Raw genomic sequence first — 17,293 nt, 5'->3', positions numbered from 1 at the left:
TCAGGATAGTAAGAGACGGAAGGATATCAGGGGACCAATGTAAAGGCAGATGGTTAACATCTTGATCATATATACAACACATGCACATCTAAGAAACAAGCAAAATCCCCTAAAAATCATCATCCCTCATCCAGTTGGAGTCTCTGTGGAGATCACAGGCCAACAGATATATTAAAGGATTCATGTGGGCTCCTCTGCAGCTAAATAAATGTCCCTGGTAATCTATCAGGGCCCTGGCGATGAGGTAGACGGGGCCGTGTGCGTTTTATCAGCCTGGTAATTGTTCATGTTGACACACATTGTCTTTGAGAGGATGGGCTGGTGAGAGGCATTCCGCCTTATTAATGGTTTCTAATAAAGACGGGCATTCATCAGGCATTATATGGCACTGTCAGACAGGGCAGGTTTCACACACACACACACACACACACACACACTTTTCTTCCACCCACACATTGGAGATGCCTTATTTTGCAAAAATAGGTGAAAAGAAATCTATGTTTCCTTCTAATAAGCTTTAAGCAAATTATAATGAAGTGCATTTTTACTTTTTGCTTCTCCTCTAACTTTTTTTGTCAATTAAAAAATATGATGGTACACATTTTCTGACACAAGAAAAAAATATAGATGCAAGAATCCAGCAGATGGTCCCAGTTTATTGTACAACAGTCCCAAAACCTTTAGTTCAGTTCAAAATAGTTTCTAATTGGTACAGTCCTGTCTCTTACAAAATGTGTTTCTATATTACTGAACTAATCAGTAACAATATTTAACATTGCTGGCTTCATCTATCTGTTAAAGTGATGTATTTTTGGCATTCAGACAGAGGTGACTTTTACTGTCTGTGTGGCTTCAGTCAGACACATTTACAGAAAGAGGCACAATGCATGCATGATATTTGACACCTGGTGAGTTGAAAATGTTCTGATTAGGGAGATGAAGTTTTTCTGTTCTTTCATAAGCTGCATCACTGATTTCAAACTTATTTTGCTGTTGAAGCCTTAATTAATGATGATGATGAGGGACAGTATACATGGTCACATCAATTCCATCATTTAATGTGAAATGATGAAGAGAGCAAATTCTTCTCTGTTTTCTAAAGTTGGACATACACAAGCATTGCATGACAGGATGTTTGGTTAATTCCTATTAGCTTGAATGCTACAAAAGCATTTTGCTGGATATTCATTTATTCAACGGTTTGCATGAATGAAAATGTGAAAATGTAAAACATAGGGAGAGAGTGCCGCTCAGATTATTTTTTGAGGGTAAAACGTTTTTTTTTTATAGACTGATCTGAGAGGATAAGAATTATTCTCAACAACTTCAACCTGGCTGTTTCACAGTGTTTCATAGTTTATCAAACTGATGTATTCTCTTCATTCTTCATGCATGAGAAATGAAGATACAGAAGCAAAACATGACACATATCTCTCTCTCTCTCTCCCTCTCTTTTCTCTCTCTCTGTACATGGTTAAACCAGGCCTAGTAGTACTGGTGTTCCTGTTATTTTGGCCACCCAGTGTATAGTACACTAACCACTGGTGTATTAGAATATTATTCACACTGCTTCCACATACATAATGAATTAGTTATGAAAAAAACATTAAACTCACTAACATTAATTTACTTGAATCTATCTGATGGCAGTATGTTGTTATTTATTAATATTTTTTGAATGATTATATAATATCAGAATATTCCAGTTGTATAGGAACATGTCAGTGTTTTCCATGAGATCAAATTCACTCAGTTCCACGCTGCACTCCTTATATAAATGCTGCCTGGACAATAAACAAACAACAACAAACGGGATAAATTATTTATAGCAGTGATGAATAGGTATCAAAATGTAATATCATGCTGCCTGTTGATTTTCATACATGTATAATGCAGGCTGTGGACGTTGCTGAATGTGGCTTATTGGATGCAGGGGATGAGTTGTTACTATGCAGTGTGCTGCTGCTGCTTGTGTAACTGGCCTTGAGTGATTTAAGTGGACTCAGTGGCCTCTGCAGCCACGGCTTCTTTAAAGTCTCTGCGGACATTCTTACTATGGTCAGGATAATTATTTTAAAAGCCTCTCCCTTTTCTTCTCATATGCCCTTTTTTTCTTATCTCTCTCTCTCTCATTCTGTCTCTCCTTCACCTCACTCACATCCTCCCTTCCTATAACTCCTCAGCACTTCTCTCTGCATTACTGTCTCTTTTTCCCTCTCCTCATTCTCTTCCTCATCTTCTTCTCCTCGTATCTTTCCACTGACCCTACTCCCCTCTTCTGCTGTCCTTCTCTGCTTTTATTTGTAGTAAACTGTCTCCTCCTCCTCTTCAACTCCTTCCCTCCTTCCCTCTCTCTGTTCTGACCCCTGAGCCTTCCTCCTCATCTCTGTCCTACCTATTTCTTTTATTCCCTTGGATGCAGGAGGTGAGTGTGCTGTAACACCCACTGTGTGTTTATTATTTTTATATAAAATGTATTTATTTACTGTGTTTATTATCAAAATTTGTATTCATTTTTCCTTATGCAAAAAGCGTTTCCATTTGGAAGTCTACCTTTGGATTGCTACTGTCACTGTAAGGTAACATTAATATATATTCTGCTTTTCAGTGTCAAAGCTGTGTAGTAATCACTCATAGGCCATTTGTACAATAGGCCATATTTCATTAACCCTTTGAACCCAGCACTTTTTTTTCTGCTTTTTTTTTCTCAGTTTTCAACACCGCTGTTTACAGGCTTTCAGCAGAGTCGCTACATGTCGGGCATGCCATATATTATTTTCAGAGTAAGAATTTGAGTGAGAGTTGCACTTATACATGTTCAAGAAAAATTGTTATGAACAACAAATCTGTACATGAATGGATAGAGGAGAATGTCAGTGTTCCAGGGATATAAGAACCATGTTGATGGGACATTCTGAGCCTTATTAATGTCAATCTAGTTTCTAAATGTTGGGAACACAGTTACCATAATGCTTTGGGGGATCAAAGCAGGAAGTAATGTTATGGAGTCGGTGTGAGTTAACCGTGGGCTACACCTGCGCCCTGTTTCTTTAGCTTATACTGTATTTGGTTACATTCTGGCACACTGTCAGCATAAAAAGTCCTACTGAATGAAGTATTAGCACTTCCTGTTTGCGCTGTGACCATGAATGTAAGCACAACATCACTGTATTACTGTGACATTGAAGAGAAGTCTAAACCTGATGATCAAACACATCCTCTATATATACTGTCATCCAAAAATGACAGTATAGGTGTAAAATTCAGGCCAGCAAAAACAATCTATAGTTACATTTACACCACCCAGAGGCCATAGTAATGCACTCCAGTTTTCCAAAACTGTTAAAAATCACTGTTAAGAAATAATGATGTTTTATGATGTGACAACATTGTGGTTAAGGTCTGGTTAGGTTTAGACACACAAACCACTTGGTTAGGGTTAGGGAAAGATCATGGTTTGGATTAAAATGATCACTTGAACAGTAAACACCACGATGTTACGTTTTTTTTAAAAATCTTCCAACTCGTGATCGGAAACATGAAGCTTGCAGTTGGAAACAAGAAGCGAACAGTGGTCTCTTGCAGCAGTCATATAACTATCTAGCCATCCACCAAACCTTCCACCTACTAATAAGGCAAAGTCATCTTATCGAGTCATCTTATACTGACATCATCTGAACTGCATCACTTCCCTTGGTCATAATTACTACGGCCGCTGGATGGCGTAAATGTAACTATAGGTCATTTTTGCTGGCCTGAATTGTAGACCTATACTGTCGTTTTCTTGTGAAGAGGGGCTGGATGATCAGAAGATCTGCAGTTATGAGGAACATCTTTTTTAAAAATTGACTTCAAAGCAGATTTAGAGACATTTATCCATGATCAGGACATTGGAGATAATTACAGCCCTGAAAACTGGAAGACACACTAAATCTAGTGTAAAAAAGATGTGTGTCATGTCTCTGTTCAGACTGGACTGGGTGCAGAGGATTAAGTGCATTTCATGAAACACTGTTGTGGTTCTCAAAACATTAAGTGCAACATACTAGGGGTGTGTCCGAATACAAATACATTATACGGCAAAGCACAAATAGTGGGTTTTATACGAATATTTGTTTCATACAAATATTTTTAAAAAATATTTGTTGGGCTTATTCACCAGTGATAAAGCTGAGCTCCTTTGTAAGGTAGTTTATTCATGAACACTTATTGTAACACTTTAATTTTCTAAAAACAAAAGTATCATAAAAACAAAAACAGGATTTTTAAACCTCTTTCCACTTTTATTCGAATACAAATACAGATACAAATAATTTTGCTGCCTCAACAAATACAAATACAAATACTGGGATCTCTGCACATCCCTACAACATACTGAGCAGCACAAAATTCCATTTGTTTTGCAATAGGCCTTCATTTACTTGAAATATTTAACTCAAGAGACAAATATAAATAAATTAATCAACCGCTTCATCACTGCCACATTTTATACCTCCTCATTCTTCTTCTTTGCAATATCCCACTCCCCCTCCTCCTTTCTCTTCCCCTACTCCTCCCCTGTATCTGCCTTTCTCTTCTATATTTTATCCCACCATTCCGGGCCGTTCATCTTGACCCTGTGACCTCTCCACCAGAGATGACTGACAGCTGTACTGGCTTCAACCTGTGTTTGAGTGCCTGCACCATCATCAAGCTCTTCTGGATGGCTGCCAGCACTGACAGGGGCCTGCTGCCAGCCAGCAACAGCTAAAAGATGGACAGAATAACACAAAACAGAGGAGAGCAGGAGTGGGGGAGGTGAAGCATTCACAAAATGTCTAGCAAACATCAATTCATAATAATGGCTGTGCAGTTGCATCATAAATCTCCTAGCAACCACAGTTGGTGCCATCATGGTCTACTGGAGAACTATCTGTGCACTAATAATGACTAAATACACTGTATAACAACAGGATCATAAAAATGGGTAACATCACAGTTACATGCTCTGAAAAAGCTGATTAGGTTTTGAACTGACATTATCGTGAATCAGGGAACTGCCTCTTTAGCCATCCACTGATTCATACCTAATCAATAATCTGTGTTAACAAAGTATCAAATGAAAATGTGTAGTGTGAAAGGGGTTGTTCGTAGTGACAAACACATAGAAAATGATTATCCAATCTGCAGGTCTACGGAGCTCTGAAGCCTCTTTTAGCTCATTGTTTGGGTTTCCCGGTTCATAAAAGTTTGCTGTTATTGACTCCAAATCCAGGAGCAGCAGCAGGTATCTGTTTATGGTGAAAAAGCTAAAAACATAGATAAACCCACTGTACACTACATCCCCGCAGAGCAGACAAAGTTAGAGTCTAGCTCTTGAACACAGTGGAGCGCTTAGCCGCTAAAGAGACAGATATTTTTGCTCTATAACATTAAGCACAGTTTAGCACTGTTTTATTCTGTGTACATGCACACCATACATTATATATCTTTAAAGGCAAAAACAAAAGTTTTAGGCACTTGTTTAGATTCTTATCCATTATACAGTATTGTCAGGGAGGCATCTGATTGGACCCAAATATATTCTGCAGCCTGACAATGACCCCAAACATACAGCCAGAGTCATAAAGAACTATCTTCAGCAACAGGAAGAACAAGGAGTTCTGCAACAGATGGTTTGGCTCCCACAGAGCCCTGATCTCAACATCATGGAGTCAGTCTGGGATTACATGAAGAGACAGAAGCAGCTGAGACGACTAAATCCACAGAAGAACTGTGACAACTTCTCCAAGATGCAGGAACAACCGACCTTCCAAGTACCTGAAAAAATGTGTGCAGGTGCACTGAGAACGGCTGCTGCTTTAAAGGCAACACTGCTCACAACAAACATTGATTTTCTCTAGGTTTCTGCTGTTTATTGAATGTTGGAGTTGACTGATAAATAGAAACAATTTATAGCAATATTTTTGTACGCATCCTCACTTTACTTTTAGTGCCTAAAACTTTAGCATAGTACTCTTTGTAATTAAATAAAACATCATCCTACTAACTGTGAAAAAAATACATGGAGGGGAATAAAATGTAGAGCAGCTACAGCACACAAAAACACAAAATAGCAGGAAAAAGTGTTCTGCCTAGCCCACAGGCTTTCTTTTTTTGAGGGCAGGTCCCTAATCAAGTCATTGCAGTCCAATTCCCGGACAAGTTCAGATTTAACGGTCGAAGTGATGACGTGTTCAGGTCTCTTTGTCCTTATTCTGACCTTAGTTCAGTAGTTTTTTAGAGGTCCTTGACTTTTCCTCTTGCAGTTGCTGACAGAAAGTGTCAGATTGAGTCTTGAGGCAATATACACAATTGGAAATGTTGACTGTACTGTAGTTTCTGTTTTTAGTTGTTTTTTAGTCTGAGTTCAGAAAGCAGGAAGTGTATCAGTTCATCAGAGAGATGTTTGTCCAAATCACAGCTATAGCTGATGAATGTTCCCTCAGTCAGTTATACCCACAAGGAGTTTGTTTGTCCATGTTGAAATTGCTGTTGACACTTGAGCCAGTGTTACCGTATATCTGTTCAGCAGGTTATTTAATTGGCTACTTTGAAAAATACGAGCATATAATAATATATTATTGAAATTTAGACCTACTCCCATGTAGACTGAGTCATTTTATATAATCCAAGAGACCGGGGGCCCCCCTTGATCGTAGGACCCTGGGTACATGGCTAGTTTGTCCTTACAGGACTGTAAGGACAGCTTGTGTAGTTCCCACTAAAACTAAAGCCACACAGCCTCTTTAATGTTATTGAGCAAAGACTAGTGGCCTTTCTTCATGGCCACCAGAGGGCACGTTACGTCATCTCAGAGCAAATGAAAAAGGAAAAAAAAAATACTATTAATGTGTGTGAGGAAAAATAAGTAATTAGTTTTGTGGAATAATTGCCTTCATAACCACAACCCCACTAACACACACACCCACAGCCCGCCCTCTCCTCCCACCAGCCAATTATCCAGGAACAATCGGGGGGGAAACTCAAACACCACCAAGTTATTTCTGCACAAGAGCAAAGGCTTTACAGCTCTTTTCTTTTTTCTTCTTTAAATGTTTTCACCTATCTGCCTTTCTGCTCTTCCCTCTGTCTCCTGCTCTCTCAGGACCACAGTAATGGCAGCAAAGAGTACAGGGCAGGGGGGTTGGGTGGGGGTAATGGATGTTTATGCAGCACAATGAAATGTCCCCATGATTCTCCTTTCAACGAGGACTATACTTCCTAACAAGCGCAGAGATGACAGCAGATGGGCAAGGCCCCCCAGCAGTAAAGCCAGACATTATGGTCACCGGGAAATCATCAGAAGGACAGGGGCTGGTAATGAAGAGCAATGAATGGCTGTTATTTTATTCCACCATTGATTGGCAGCACAAACCTCTTTCCCTCTGTTTCTAAATCCCTGTCTGCCTTTTTTAAACTTCTCTGTCTGTCTTCATTTCTCTTTGTGTTTTTATCTCTCTGTCCTTAATACTGGAGGAGTTGTATCTGTCAAACACTGCTGCAAACTCTCTTCCCAGCAGTAAACAGCTATATGCCATGCCTCAGTAAGCTTGTTTAAACAGCTAATCAAACTCCCACGTAAAGCTGAAAATCCTAACACCTTTCTACAATATGTATCCATGCCCTAACCACCAAACACCCCACCCCCCCTCCCCCCTCCCAGCTCGCCCTGCACCTTGCAACACTTTCCACGCTTAATCTCGCAAATCAATGTCAATTACATACTGATTATGTTTAGTGTGCCTCACCATTTGTCTTGATTTGGGAGCTGTGTAAGTGTGGAAATCAGCAATCCATGTACGCAGTGGTGGATATTGAGGGTGCAGGCGGGGGCGTCGCGGTGCCACGGTACAGTATTGTAACTTTAAAGGTCATGTTTGACTGTTTCTGCATCATTAGATATGAAGAGTAGTCCTGATTTACTGGGAAACACAGAAAGGTCAAGCGTGACCGCTCTCCCTCTCCCTCTCTCTCAGGGCGTAGCGGTGGTTAGGTTCCATGTCACACTGTGAAGACAAAATGGCAGCAGCCAAGGGGCCAGAGCAATACACACTGCAGCCAGCACAGCAGGTACCTGTCTGAATGTTGTCCACACGTCAGTATGCCTTTGTGTTGCCATTTCACATCCTGTACAGGTTGAAACGCACTGACTTATCATGGTCCAGTGAGTCTAAAAATACACAGAGCCCACTTGTTTCTGCTTTGAAGTCTACATAATTTTTCTCTCCAGCTGTATTAACTGTGCTTACAGCTTTGAAGCTTCTCTAAGTGCAGATAAAATGACACCAAGCATGAAACTGATGAACGTAATCTCAGGCAATACACGCTGTAATCCACTACAACAATAATTACAACATTAACAGTTATGCTCTGTTTTCATGTCATCATTTACCTGTCATGGTGTGATTTTATGATGTAGTTCTTGATGCAATCCTCCTTTGAGATAGTCATGTGTTCTCCATTAGGTAGTTAATGTTAAACATTAAGTCTGGCATTATTCTTTTTTTGTCAACAAATCGCATAAAAACACCAAAACCAACAATGTCTCAGTCTTTAAAGACTTTCTGACTACTCTACTCTGTCTGTGGCTCTCAGCTCCAAGCCACACAAATAGTTTCACTTCAAAAAAAAAACAAACAAACAAACAAAACAACAAAAAGAACAGCTGGTTACTGTAGATTTCAACTAACATTACTCACACAGGAGGAAGTAGTGCAGTCGTACAGGAATATTTTCAGTGGCAGATTAATCCATACTTGGTGCTCTGGTGAGTACTTCTGGCAGCAGGACAGTGTGTGTGTGTTTTTGCTGTTGTCTGGTTGCCCTCTGTAAACAGGTGTCTGTGCTCAGCCAAAGATTGTTTGTGTGGGAAAAGAAATACCACTCTGTAAAACCACTGTACAACCTGGACTGGAATGTGTGTTTTTGTATTTCAACAAAACCGACAGCATGGTAAGTCTTCTCCACTGAAACACTCAGCAGATGGTTTCGACACATTTTGGGAGTCTTGATCGCTTAGTCAAACTTTCATTTATATCATTTAAATTAAGCAACTCAAGAATACTAAGTTTTGTGGAAGATTCTGAGTTTTAGTTACTTGTAAGGTATCTTTAATAGATCTGATAAGGGATTTGCGTGGATTCAGATTTGTTGAGCAGATTTGATACTGGATTCAGATTGGATACAATTTTATAAAATTCCAACACTAATGGCAAAGCCTAAAAACAGGCTCTATGTTGTGTGTAAGCAGAAAGCCACATTTCATGAAAAAAAATGCAGTGAAGCACAATGCATCAATGCTCTTCGATAGAAATTCTTGAGTAATCTCTTTGTAAAATCACTCTGCCCCTGCTACATGTTTGATGTTAAAAGATACATTAATGATATCCCTTTAAAAAGACAGAGACCTGTCATACTACCTAATTCGAACAGAGACATTCTGATCCAGACAGGTGAACCCTGATAGAAAAAGTTTGATATTTAGCCACTGAGCAGGAGTGATAAAGACAAGAAGAGCAAATGAAGGAATGGAAGGATCAAGAGGGCAAAGAATTTTGCAAATGTTTATTCCTGCATTCAGTGCAAAAAGGGACAGATAATTAGAATGACATTTAGCATAGCCAGCGGTTTCCAGGAGGGCTGTTCGGCACCGCCGTCGGCTTTTGTTTGGCAGCACATCATTAAATATCAACATGGCATCAATCTTGGGGCTATGGCCATGAACTCTAGGACAAAAAAACACTCATCAGCGGCGCCGTCAGTGGCAAGAGAGCCGGAGGTGGGTGGAATATCACTGCCTTTCCTCGGCTCCTAAATGAGGTGAAACTGGTACTTTCCGCTAATATGCAACTGACCCCCGACAAGCACTATCTCCTAGCTCACGCTATGCTGCTATGCAGGAGGTCATATCAGCACGCTAGTTATAACAGAGTGTCAAATGTCTGTCACCGTATTCCAGGCAAAAAAGCTGCAGCCACACAATGAGTTGCCATCTATCAGAGGTTTAATAAGTGACAACACTGGACCTCTCATAATATATGGGCAACCATTAGCCAAGAGGGGAACAGGACCTATATATGACATGATCTCTATCTCTCCTCTTTCATTTCTCTCCCTCTTTCTCCCCACACTTGAATTAATGACACAGGCACCCAAGAGAGGAGAGGAAGGGATCTGGTGCTCTCTCCATGTTATTCAAATGAGTCCTAACCCTTTCTCCACTTGGGGGGTGAAGGTGGAGGGGGTCAACCACGGTGGTGCAATAAAAGCAATGCACACGAGAGCATGGCTTTAACATAAGGGGCCAAGCGACCGCTGTGTATGTTTTCGCATTAATGCAGACGGGCATATTGATCCTGGATGCTGACTCTGGAATGAAGCCAGTGAGTCTGAGCAAAGCTCATTAGGCCCTGTGCATCCCCCCAGCCGCAGTCAACAACAGAAACACACTGAGATAAAGGGGGGGAAAAAAGACACAACAACAACACAAAACTCAGGTCACGTACGTGTCTCAAAGCTATGGAAATGCTCACGTAAAGGAGAAGCTTGTTGAATATGTAGCTATGCCTAAACCCTCTCTCTGGAGATCTCACAGCACTCAATGCACAGGTTGACCTAGGCTGCAGGGGCCCTGGATTGACTAGATTTAAAAATTATTTATATCTGGTGGATGGATGTGTGTAAAATGGGTGTGTCCCATATGTGATGATGCTATAAGGGAAAACCCTCAGCCAGAACTGTAACGCAAATCAATTTTTAATTTAGAGATGTATATATCTAAAAATTTGCAGCCAAGAAATGATGGATCAAATATCTTCTCTGTTAACAGCAGTACTCACAGGAAGCGAACTGGAATATGAAATTAGTTCAGGAAATTTACCTCTAGTTACAATTTAGACCTGCACACAATGCATGTCTGCCGCTTTCTCTCCACACCTATCTAAAACATAATTTTCACAGTTACTGTTTGCACACAATCAAATATGTTGAACAGATGTGTGGAAATTGAAGAAAAAATCATTTATTTGGAATATTCTGTGTATTTTTTATTATTTCAGTTGCAGTTTATTTTCCATCATGGGTCCCAGTTAATTTGACTGGAGGCTTGTAGTTCCCAAAACTGAAAAACTGAAAACTTCATGTATGTAAAGCAGCCTAAAGGCATGCTCACACACTTCAGTCCTACAAATATGTGCTCCGCTTCTCATTCATTTGTATTGAACCAAGCACATTGGACAAATTCAAGCATGCATTTCTTGTTCCACTGTGATTACTAGCCAGCCCAGTTCAGAGTAGTGCTGGTAAAAAATTAAGGAACAATTCTTTTGTACCAATTTCTCTGCATACTGCTTCTAGGAAATAGACAAATACTCACATTCTAAAGTCCAACAGTGACAAAAGCTCTCACCTCTGATTACCAAACTAACTGCCACTGATATACAGTAAATGGTAGTCTTAAATAGTGTTACAAACTCAGTACTGCATTAAGTTTAGCTTGAAGCAGTGGGGGCAGTGACTGACTGACACATATTTTACCCTCATGGCTTACCATAGCTTTATGCATTCACTGCTGAGATCGTTCAGTACTACAAACCTGTATTCTAGACTCGACCTGACTCGACTCAACTGCAGCTGATACTGATACCAGCTCTGGCTGGCTACTTGCTGCCCTCCACGCTTCCAGTATATGCTGAACTGCTGCCTGTATGCCAAATAATACCGAAGAAACCGACTGGAGCCTTCACAGCTTGCCAGATTTGTTCATGGACCAGTCAGACAGTAAACTTAATGCTTGTTACCCTGTTAGTCTGTGGATACTATTCCTGCTGCCTGCAGAGTTTGGCAAGACTCAATGCTGCAGTTGGTGGATAGTCAATATCTAGAGCTTGTTAGTCTTAATAAGTCTTTTTTTGTTTGTACAAAAAAGTGCCACACTATGAATGCTTTTAACACATCTCCTCCTTCTGTATGGTGAAAGGCTTTCCATCCCTCTGACCAGATTAAATCCACCACTGGGTATACATTATAACATCCCTGCATCTTATTGTATATGCGAGACTGAAGGCATGCGAGCTCTATAGAAAATAACACCTCAACGTACTTCCCAAACCTCTGTGGATCTCTAAGGCAATAATAAAATCAGAGGTAGGAATAAGAGTGTGCAGAAGTGTAGAATAGTCTTGGCATTGGTATAGTAAGCTCCAAGGTTTTCAGTTCCATTGCTGGGGAGATTTGTGCACAGCCAGCTCCCTGACTCGTTTGAAAAGAGCACATCAATGAATGTTGTTGTCATGGTTTCCTTTGTTCCAGCATGCTTGAAGGAGTCACTTTGGATTGCTGTAAACTTGCATTTGCAAAGGAAGATCGCCTGTAAATGACGGCCAACAAAGCTGCACAACAGGTTGCGACAGTACTGTATGTGAGAGGTGACGTGAGGACAGAGGATCTGTGACAGACCCAATGAAAGCTTCGCTAACCTTCAGACAAAGAGAGAAAAAAGGACGAAAAGAAATAAAAACGCTGTCTGTTTAAAGTTATGTCCGGCTGTTGGTGAATTTCTTTTTGTGGAACATCACACGTTTTTATGACGGTTGCTATAGTAACACATCTTTTTTAATTGTGCAAAATATCTCAATTCCACTAACCCTTGTGGCTTCTAAGTCAACAAACAAATGACTAGAATAAGCATTTATCAAACTCATGTCATGTTGTGGTTTTTGTATCAAATCAGTTATTTCATTTAAGCTTAGACAGGAAACACCAAAACAGCAAAGGAATGGATTTGCTTGGTTTTCAACTGGCAGCATCAAAGGAAACACAGTTTTACTGCTCAGGTCACTGACAGCAGTACGCCTCTGACCGACATGTCAAATCACTCCTGCTTGTACACTTTTTACTGTATTTCATCAGCAGCTTCAGTGGAGTTTTGAAGTGATGGGATGGACTTGGAACAACAATCAATTCATTTCAAATGTTTGGCTGCTTCTCTCTTGCGCTCAAACTTTGACAGTCATGTCTTTTTCTCTTTACACATATACAGCAGCGCAGAATTTCTAGAAAGACTTACAGTGACATTGTTTTCAAGTACAAACTACAGTGACAAAATAACTCAAAAACCTTGAATACCCTTGAAGAGAAATCAAATACAAGCTGTAACACAGTCATGTACAGTGTAAATGGAGAATCCTAAAAGCAGTAAACATGTTGGAAGCAATGCAGATAAACCTTTGCTGTGATGTTCACCTGCTCCTATTTGCTTCCCATTTAATTGACTTTTTTTTACTATATTTTTACATTTGATAGACTAATTAATGGATTGATTAAGAAACAATAATCAATAGACAATCAAATTAGTTGCAGTTCTAAAGAATTGTGTTAACAAGCTGAAGGTTCCACTATGGATGTATTAAGAGAACTGGAATGCAATGGTCCAAGATGGCACTCCATTAATCTCAGTGAGAGCATCTCAACCTGGCCTTACCGAGGGCATGTGTCGGTTGTTTTGTTTTATTTCACTGTTTTGCTTCAGTACCCACTATTCTTACACCAGAGAGGATATTATGAACATCAGGGAAACAACTCCTCCTCTTTTCTCACCTCAACTGTGGAATTATTGGACATTCTGGTCAAGGTGTCTTCACATTTAGCCAGGTAGTGAAAAGCAAGTGGAGAGGAAAATGTGCTGGCACGCTCGTGTGACTCCAACATCGCAGATTTCGTACACTGCTACTGGGAATATTTCTCTCCAACGAGCAATCACTGTGCAACAAACTGGAAGGACTTAAGTTGCTAGTGGGGAAAAATAGAGAGTTTTCTTCATCCTCTGTTTCGTGCTTCACAACTCTCTCACCTTACTCAAAGGCACAACCTAGTGGCAGAAACTGTACAACACATCCACAAACATTCATACTGCATAAAATACTAAATTGTGAACACTGGATCCTGGAAAACATGTTAGATTAGTACATCTTGGAGTATAAAGATTACCTGTTGCTGAAATGAATTTCAGCAGCTATGAGGAGTTTTCACTGTTAATTTACCAGTCTCAATTAAATGTTGATGCCTTCATGACCAATTTAAGCAAATGAGACTGAGGACAATTATGTAGAATGAAAAATCAATGTGGTGAGAAAACCTGCATATTTTTCTGAGCTTATTTGTAGAGGATTTTTTCTCTTCTGTCTTTTTGAGTGGTAAACCTCTCAATGACCTTCTTATTGAAATCAAGAATGTCCCTGACAAGGTTCTTCTCCGTGAAGAGCATAGCCAGCGCATTAAGGTGATCTTGTGTCACAATGTTTCTCAAGAAGGTCTTGATACTCCTCAGCGAGTATAGAGAAGCGCCTCTCAGATTCAGCTGTTGTCATGGTCAAGGTGATGAGGATCTTGAGAAGACCGAGAAAGTGCTCTGAAAGTTGTTCTCCATAAAAAACTGGTACAGAGGCACTGAACCACAGCAAGCCTTGAACTCACTGTTCTCACAGATGAGGGACAGTTCTGTTTTGAGTTTGGCCTGTTCAACATGGGGTACGCCTACACTGCTGTTTCAAGCGCTGTATCAGGGAACTTCACCCTGTGTTGTGGGAACAACTCTCCATGCAATAGTGTTGTGCTGATGAGGTGATGGGTGAAGAACTGCTACTATGGTTTAAACACTATTATTCCTAATTGCACTTTACAGTATGTTTACTTCTCCTGATCTTTAATTCCTTATTGGTTTCCCCTACAAAACAAGGTCTACAGTAAATAAACCACATATCTTCTATAACATGTGAGGATGGCTTATACATTGAATTTCATTCCTATGTGTGGGGATGACAAAAAATCATCATGGTGCTTGTGACTGCTGCTGTCATAAACCTGGAATCTACCAAGTGAACAAAAATATGACTGCAAACATAAGAGAGACTGAGATAGCGATGTAACCGACCTGTGCACTGGTATTTGACGTTTTTTTTTTTCTTCCCAAAAACAAATAATTTGTAAAAAATTTGTAAAATTTGTATGAAACAAATATTTGTAAAACAAAACAAAACAAAACAAAAAAAAACACTATTTGTGCTTTGCTGAATAAGGTATTTGTATTTGGACACTCCCCTACTTTCCAGAACAGAAGTGCTCACCACCCAACTGCCAAAAAATGCAGTTCTTACAGAAGCCTCCAAATGTCAAAAGTTTTTGATACCAAATCACAGCATGAATGGTGATTCTATGGTGTTCCTCAAGGTCTTGGTGTCTTAAAGTGGTATTTTGGAGGGATTCTTGATTTAACTTATAGACATAATTGAGCATAAGAATGGCCATCATATACTTCCATCATAATGTTTTAAGCCCTTATACACTCTAAACTTTCAAAATTTGAATTGGCGCCTAACAAAAACAAAATGTTTATTACAAATTTATGACTAGCAAAACTTGACCGGTGCTGAGCTGCAGTGCTGAGTTGCATCTCAAAGTTCCCAGATTTCATATGTATACCACTTTTATGTGGCATATACTGTTGACCTGCTATGTCCATCTAAAGATCCCCTGCCCACCCCCCTAAAAAAGATAAAACCGGGTCTATGGTGGGTCTCTAAGAGTCAATAACTACTTCACCTGTATTATTATCCAAAGCTGATTGTCTCTTCTCTTTTCTTTTAAAATATTAAAACAAATAATTGTGACATGCTCTATGATAATCATTCACTTTGATGACAAGGCACATTTAGGCTTTTACAGACTGTTGGAAGTGAACAACTCACCTTTCTAACAACAACAGCTTTATCAGCCGATAGTAGATACAGTTATTTACCTGATCATTAGCATGCTATCTGTGTCACTCTGGACAGGTGCTCTAAATAAGACAATGTTCCTCTTCTGCAGCTGGTTGAATAGCATGTCCACATTTGGCATTATCCTGTGGAATAATGCCAAAAAAAAAAGAAAGTCTCATCTTCAAGCATCCTCACAAAGCCTCCCAGCCTCCCTGACAGTTGGGGGATCAAAGTTCCTGGAGTCTATGATGGTCTGGAAACACTTTAGGAGGTCATCTTTGTGCTCATACACAGTGTTTACAGTGTGACTATGGAAGTTCCACCATGTTGTAGAGGCTCTTGGGAGTCTTTGTGCAACCACTTGGTCAAGCATGATGGTTTGTTTGGGTGACCTAGAGTAGGAGGAAGAAAGAGTGCTGATCTTGGGGATGTGTGATGTTGACTGCTGCATGATGAGGTTCAGCTGATGCACATAGAAGTGGACATAGTGAGAATTTTTTTAGACATCCATTATCTTATGCTGCAATCGTCTTGGCTTGGGTGATAAGTTTGGTCTTTTTTCCATTTGGGAGTATGGTGCTTAGCCTCTCCAGAAGTTGCCTCCAGAATTTGTGTTCTGGATGGTAATTGTCATGGAATTTTCCATCTTTAGGGGTTACAAATTGGGTTGCATTAGGTCAAACCTGGGCCTTGAGGTCACACTGTAATTCTTAAGCAGGAAGGAGGCATCCTCTCCTCTCCTTGAGATTCCAGCTGTCTGTGATGTTTTGGGGAAAGCAGAAACCTCTCTGATAGAGGGTAAATCAGCATTGCCATGGTCTTCAAGGTCGGAGGAAGCTTTCCTATACAACACAGACAGGTGGATGCGTAGATTCTATTGACACAGTCAGACATTCAAACCAAAATGTGCTGACAGTGACCTGAAGTTCCATGCAACATGACCTAAACTGACACGGGTAAAATTTGGATGTTATTGTTGATGTCGATGTGGCATGGTGGGTGGAAATGTCAGTCCATTGCCATTCAATCTGCTTGAATGGCAATAAAAACAGCGCTCTTCACTGCCTCTCGAATGTAATCCTTTAGCACTGACAGCATGCAGTCCAACAGCTCGTTTTGTAACTTCTTTGACATGCCTTTAAAAGTGATAGCTGTCTTAATGTGCTCCCCCAGCACACTGTCACCTCCAGGACACTGTGGCAAGCAGGAAGGATCATGGCCGACCCCACCCACCCCATGCATTAACTTTTTGAAACACTCCCCTCGCTTGAGGCTGAGGTCTGTCAAAACCAAAAGCTTGTGCCACTACATCTTCCCATCTGCAGCCAGCCTCATCAAATTACATTTACCTGTAGCAGCTCTTCTCACTTAGAATATATTTTAAATATTTTTTGTTGTAAATTCTTTCTTTTTCATATTATTTAGGATTACTAAACTTTGTGCATATTTTGAGTGTTCAACACCAAGGCAAATTCCTTGTATGTGCAAACCTACTTGGCAATTAACCTGGTTCCGAT

This window comes from Thunnus thynnus, chromosome 21 (genome assembly GCF_963924715.1).
Source record: "Thunnus thynnus chromosome 21, fThuThy2.1, whole genome shotgun sequence".
Classification (NCBI taxonomy): domain Eukaryota; kingdom Metazoa; phylum Chordata; class Actinopteri; order Scombriformes; family Scombridae; genus Thunnus; species Thunnus thynnus.
This window is presented reverse-complemented; position numbering follows the sequence as displayed.